The sequence below is a fragment of the Leptonychotes weddellii genome, chromosome 4, assembly GCF_054177405.1.
Source record: "Leptonychotes weddellii isolate Sample4059 chromosome 4, ASM5417740v2, whole genome shotgun sequence".
NCBI classification, from domain to species: Eukaryota; Metazoa; Chordata; class Mammalia; order Carnivora; family Phocidae; genus Leptonychotes; species Leptonychotes weddellii.
This window is the reverse complement of record NC_138372.1, coordinates 56,046,599-56,053,850: the sequence shown is the minus strand read 5'-3', so window position 1 is coordinate 56,053,850 and position 7,252 is coordinate 56,046,599.

Genomic DNA, 7,252 nt, shown 5'->3' with positions numbered 1-7,252 from the left:
AAAAAAAAAAAGAAATAAGATAGTAGGAAGGGAAAAATCTAGGGGGGGAAGTTGAAGGGGGAGACGAACAATGAGAGACTATGGACTCTGAGAAAGAAACTGAGGGTTCTAGAGGGGTGGAGGATGGGGGGATGGGTTAGCCTGGTGATGGGTATTAAAGAGGGTACGTATTGAATGGAGCACTGGGTGTTATACGCAAACAATGACTCATGGAACACTACATCAAACTAATGATGTAATGTATGGTGATTAACATAACATAATAAAATTTAAAAAAAGAAAACTGCCACTGATGTTAAGTCTATTGAGAGTTATGTCGACTCGTGACAAACCCTCTGGGCACCTGCTTCTCCTGCACACAGACCCCTTCCTCTTTTTCCATTCCTTCCCCTTTAAAACTCTCTGGCTTTGCCTGGAAGGGGAAGATGGTCTTTGAGACATTAGTCCATCATCTTGCCAGTTTCCTGAATAAAGCAATCTTTCCTTTCCCAACATCACTTCTCTTTTGAGTATTGATTTTTTAGCAGTGAGCAGCCAAACCTGAGGTCAACCAGTTTTGTGTCCGGTAACAAACTATATATTTTGAGGAACAAATATTTAACTTCAGTAAGTGTATAAAGTGGTGATATTAGGTAGCAAGTTATTCGGAATTCTATTGAAGTTTACCTACAGTTTATTCATAGAACAAAATATGTATCTTAATTATAAGTTACCTTAAATGAAATCAGCCCCCTCTCCATCCCACCAAAAATACAAAAACAGGATTTCTTTCTATTTACTGTGGAGCGTCAAAAAGAGAAATGTATCCCCTTAAAAGCTGAGTCGCTCCAAATGGGAGTTTCTTTATCTTTGTTATCTTTCTGCATGATGCAAACAACTGGCTTGTCCCTAAGCAATCATGTTGTAATCAGTCAATAGAGACAGTAAACAAGGGTCCCACTCTCTCTTCAATATTTCACCTCTCTAATAAAATGATTTGCAGAGTTAGTTTAATGGAGTGCTGTCACCAGATTAATGGCCTGGCTTTGAAACCATGTCAACCCCTTGACTGGACACGTTTTTGATAGGTGTCCTGGCATATAGCTACAAGGAAGAACCCATGAGCCCGCATCAATGTTGTATTTCTCTGAAGCATTCAAAATTTGCACTTTGTGGTAATAAGCCAAATTATCGTATTTGTGCTTCTTTATTTTATAAAAAAAAGAGATGTATTAGCTTCTGTTTTGTTTTGCTTTTATTCTTGCAAAGTGACATAAATTGTTGTGGAAAACTGTGCAGTTTCATGATTCCAGTTTGACAAGGTAGAGTAATAAGATCCTTTAAAGTGCAGTATTTTTCTCTACTCTTTCTTTATTTTTATTTTTTATTTTTCACACTTTTCTTTCCAATAAGGGGAATACTTGTGTGTGTATGTGTGTGTGTGTGAATTAAACTTGATATGCAAAACAAAGGAGCTCTATTTTATGCACAAAGACCTCACTTCTATACCTTTCTTAATATCTCAGAATACCTGTTGTTTTTCACATGTATTCTTTGTGTGTCAAACATTTCTGTGTCCTGAAGCAAAGCACAGAAGTATTTCTTGTGCCAGGAAGATTTGCCCTCTGAGGGAGACATCTGCTTTAGTCATGCATCTTTGGTGTCCAAGCCTTTTAAGTCTGGCCACCTTATAATGAGGTTCTTTGGGGGCATCAGCAGCTAATTGCAGTGGGATGGAGTCTAACATGAGTTTACCTTACATAAAATGTTACATTTTTGTATCTGATAACTTAAGAGCAATATTCCAGTGTATTAAGATTAGTGAATTAGTGAATTAGTGATTAGTGAATTAGTGAATCTCACTCTCTAAAATGAATTTGGAGGGGCACCTCAGTGGCTCAGCTGGTTAAACGTCTGCCTTTGGCTCAGGTCATGATCTTGGGATCCAGGGTTCAGGCCCCACTTCGGGTTCCCTGCGCAATGGGGAATCTGCTTCTCCCTCTTCCTCTGCCTCTGCCCCCCCACTCGTGCTCTCTCTCTCTCAAATAAATAAAATCTTTAAACAAAATAAAATAAAATAATAAAATGAGCTTGGGAACAGTTCTGTTCACAGAAATTAAGTATCAGGAGTAACCAAACAAGTATCTTTCTTTGAATAATTTGGTTATTTTACTAATTTACCCATTCGGAAAAATCTTGCTAAGTACTTACTATGTGAAGAGGTCTCTGCTAGGTGCTAAGAATAAAACAGTGAACAAGATAATATATGATGCTGGCCCTCAAGGAATTTAAAGAGTAGTGGGGAAAACAGAGGGGTACACAGGTAATTATAATAGAGTGCTAAGTGCTATAGGAAGAGTTAAGTACTGAATGCTATGGCAATACTTGATGGTAGTTGAAGGCAGCGCCTCATCTAGCCTTTGGAGATTCAGGAAAGTATTATGTCAGGATTAAGGGCTCAGTTGAGTTAGCCACATGAAATGCGCCCAGAAACAGAAACAAAAGAGCAATGACCTGAAGGATAGAGAAAACAGGGTGAATTCAAAGAATTGAAATTCATTTAAATAAGGGCCTGAAAGGCATTATCAGAACTTGGGACCTTATCCTGAGAACAGTTGCAGGCCAATACAGGGCTTTGACGAGAGGAAAGACATAATTAAATGGGTGATTTAGAAAGATCATTCTGGGTCTAAAGTGGAGAATGGGTTTAAGTGGGATAAGATTGGAGGCAAGAAGCCCATTAGGAGTTTGTTAAAATAATCCAGGCAGAAGATTGTGAGGCTGGTGTTAGGTAATGAAATAGGGGATGACTAGGGTGGACAGTTGAAGAGACATTGTGTCAACATAATTTTTGGATTTCTGGGCTCCACAACTGTGAGACAAAACAACTCAGTTTTCTGGGCCTCCTCATTTGTGATACTTTGTTATGGCAGCCCAGAAAGCTAATACAACTAGAAAAAAGAAGATTCCAGCTGGACATAAATGGGAATTTGCTAGATGGCAGAGTTGTTCAGAAAGGAAAGGCCACATTGGTCTTCCACAGGCAACTGCTTCCCAGTAATTGGGCCATTCTACCACATGAAGTGAGTCCAAAGTTTCAGTACCGTGTCTGTCACTGTTCAGTGTGTCTTCTCATATTATATCATTGACTTACGGGAATGAAGCTGAGTTAAATAGCTAGACCTTGATTCCAAAGCAGACCACTGATTTGCTAGCTCTCCTAACTCACTTTCACAGGACTCTTATATTTGATATTGCCTCCTCCATTCATGCCTTATCTTTTTCCTTACTCCCTTTTCTCAACCTAAGCTCTGAGATGTTTTTGTTTACCTATATTAACTTAGATGGGTAATGTCAATATCTTTCCTTTTGTTTTGGGCTTATTTTCCCTCCACCAAATGCCTTGTATTCTTCTGTCAATAAATTGAAACCATCTGAAAGCAGATTGGTGAGTGAAACTGGAAGATGGGGCTACCCTGGAAGCAAATTTCTTTTTCTTTCTTTCTTTCTTTTTAAATTGAAGAGGTCTTGCCATCTACTTGAAGCCTATAAGGAAAGGAGTTAATATTATCCAATAATTGCAAATATCTTTCTATATCCTTATACTTTAGTAATTATTATTTTATTGAGGTATGACATAAACAAAAGATGCATACATCCTAAGTGTACAGCTTGATAATTTTTGCATGTATACTCACATATATGCTCCCATGTAACCACAGCTCAGATAAAGATGAAAAGCATATTTAGTAATCCAGAAGCTTCTTTATGCCCCTTCTCAAATGGTACTCCCTTGAAGAATACCACTTGTTTTATTTCTATCTTCATAAATCTATTTTGTCTTTTGTTGAATTTTTATATTAATTTTAATCATACAAGTTTTACTTTTTTGTGTTTGACTTCATTCCTTCAGAATTATTTTATAAAATTTATCAATGTTGTTATGCTACCAACTTGTCCTTTCTTATGGCTGTGAGATATCCATTTGACTCTTTATGAACATTGGGTTTTCAGATTTTTTGCTATAATGAATAAAGCTGCTGTGAATATTCTTGTGTATGTACTTTGTTAAACATTTCTGTTGGGTATATACCCACAGAAGTAGAATTTTGGGGGAGAGAATCTTTTTTTTTTTTTTTTGAAGATTTTATTTATTTATTTGACAGAGAGAGACACAGCGAGAGAGGGAACACAAGCAGGGGGAGTGGGAGAGGGAGAAGCAGGCTCCCTGCAGAGCAGGGAGCAGGACCCTGGGATCATGACCTGAGCCGAAGGCAGTTGCTCAACCGACTGAGCCACCCAGGCGCCCGGGAGAGAGAATCTTAAGCAGGCTCCATACCCAGTGTGGAGCCAGATGTGGGGCTTGATCTTACAACCCTGAAATCATGATCTGAGCTGAAATCAAGAGTCAGACACTTAACTAAGTCACCCAGGTGCCCCAAAACTGTAATTTTAACTATAGCACATTCAGTGAATCCTGTGAGTCTAATGAGAAATGGAACTTGAGGGTGATATGGGAACGCTCAAACCAGTCAGCTGGTCAGAGTGAAGGTAGCCCTCAGGACCCCTGAATTTGTGGCTAGTGTGAAGTAAGGACAAAGCTGTCTGGTGGGAAAGCTGTGCCTTTAACTTGTGAATTTTGGCTACTGTGGATAGTATTAAGTCATATAGAATTTAAAATGAAAAACATTAAGAATGAAGACTATTATAAGAATATTATAATTATAATTATAAAATAATACATTTCTTAGGAAAGTATAAATAGTATAGTAAAAATGGCCTTGAAATGTAGGGGAAAAAAACTGCCAAAACAAGATAAAATTTTTATTTCATCATTATATTGGGAGATATTAATGTTCTTATACTGATGGATCAGACAGAGAAAAAATTATGATATAGAAAATATGAACAATCAACAACTATTTTGATTCATCTATCTACTTAGCATCCAATAATGAGAAAATGCACATTTTCAAGCATACTTGAAACAATAAAAAATTGACCAATAAAGAGAGTCTCAACAAATTTCAAAGAAAATGGTATTATAACATGAAAAACTGAGACTGTGCCCTTTATTCTGTAGAATGTACATTTTAATCTGCTGTGTTCCTTTTTCAAGGCGGAGGCATCTGGTACACTAAATGAAATTGTTCGAACGGCATCCCCTTCTGATACAGGTAATTGTGGGAGGGTGCAAAGAGCCAGGACACTGTTGAAGTTTGGCTCCTGTGGCCTGTCACCTTGATACTGGGGGTTCATCATCAGTGTGCACGTGTGTGTGTGTGTGTGTGCGATTGTGTGTCTGTGTATGTGCATGTGATTTACTACCCAGAGTGATTTTACTCTCAACTCCAGCGTCTTTGTTTGCGTCTTTTCCTTGACTATCTATCCCTTAACCTTCTTGGGAGGCTGCTGGCATAGCTGTGTCAATAATTGATCTTATGGAAAGTCTCATCGGTGATGCAGAACAGAATAATGAATCTCAATATGGACAAATGTGTAATATTAACATAGAGCTTGAGGGTATTGTTCTTTAATTGTCTTTCTTTAACAGAGGTATAATTTGTTTCAAGACTGCTTCAATTGATCTTACAGTGATTCAAAAAAATTTAACTGCAGGATGAAATCCATTTGAAGATTGAAAAATGAAAAATGATTCTAGGACCATGACAAAAGTCTTGAAAGCTTCCCTCTCATTAAAAAAAAAAAAAAAAAAAAAAAGGCTTCCAACTGGGGTTTGTTGTTATTTTTTTAACCTATAAATTCTATACAATACTTTATACCAGTACTTCTGAAATTTTAACATGTATACGTATTACCCAATGATATTATTAAAATGCAGATTCTCTTCAAGTGGATCTGGGAGAGGCCTAAGATTCTGCATTTCTTACAAGCTCCTAAATGATCCTGGGCCTGCTGGCTTGCAGACCACACTTTGGGTATCAAAGCTCTATACTATACTGAACTGTGCTATCCTATTCAATTTATGCAGTGATTAGACTTGCTTAGATGTTTAACCCTGAATCATTTAAAAATATTTGGGTAACTAAAAATCTTTTTGAGGAAATCTGAGACAAAAGAGTATTTAAACATGGTGGGTCAATAAATAATGCATATAGAACATAAATATTTGTTTTTAGGTCTGCTGTATATTTGAGAAGACCATTTTTTCAACGAATATGTTCACATACTTCCGTAGAAGAAAGCAGTGCCATTTGTTTTAACTTGATTTTGCAGTGCTTACCGGTAGATGGCAGTACGTATTCAATCTTCTGGGAAGAGAATGAAAAGAGTAGCCCCTAACATCCGGGAAGTCTTTCTTTTAGTGCTCCCCAAACCCCAAGACAGAATCCAGAACTCTTATTTGCAAAATCACTTTTATTTGGTATCAGTTCTAAATATTTGCTTTTTTTTAAAATTTTTTTATTTTTTAAGATTTTTATTTTTATTTATTTAACAGAGAGAGAGAGAGAGAGCACAAGCAGGCAGAGCGGCAGACAGAGGGAGAGGGAGAAGCAGGCTCCCCGCCGAGCAGGGAGCCCGATGCGGGGCTCGATCCCAGGACCCTGGGATCATGACCTGAGCCGAAGGCAGCCGCTTAACCGACTGAGCCACCCAGGCGCCCCTAAATATTTGCTTTTATTCCACTTGAATGTTAATAAATATTTTCATTGCAGAGAATCAGAAAACCACACCTATCAGGTCAGATGAGAAAAATAAAGTTACGAATCTAGTCTATAGAGATTTAGTTCACATTTGTGTATTGAGTGTATAGGAGGGAGTAATTCTCTTTTAAAGTAGGTATCAAATAAAAAACAAATCTGGAAGTAGGTAACGAGATTTTTGGAAACATTATAAGAAAGGAAAGGGCCTATTGTAGTAGGGGCACAGAGACTGTTGAAATGGATCTAAGATCTGTAAATATTCCAATATGAGATAAAAAGTGTTCTTCTTTTATAGGGAGGAGTAAACAAGGTTGAAAAGAACCAAATGTGGGGAAGTGGGATGAAAGAGTGGGATTGGAGAATAGATCAGAGTGTTTTATCTCAAGGCTCCTCTTCTCAGACAGAACTGTTGAGGAGTTTTATGCTAGCTCAGGGTAAGAGTGGGACAAAGTTCAGGGGCTTGCGGGAAGGAGGGAAGTTTAACCCAGCTTTGATTAATAAACATTCTGTTCAGCTAATCATTAATAGGCAAACACTGGGAATTGGGAGGGTTTTTGTCTGGCCCTGTCACAGGCAAACAAGGAGAACATCTGTGAGTCTTTACCTAA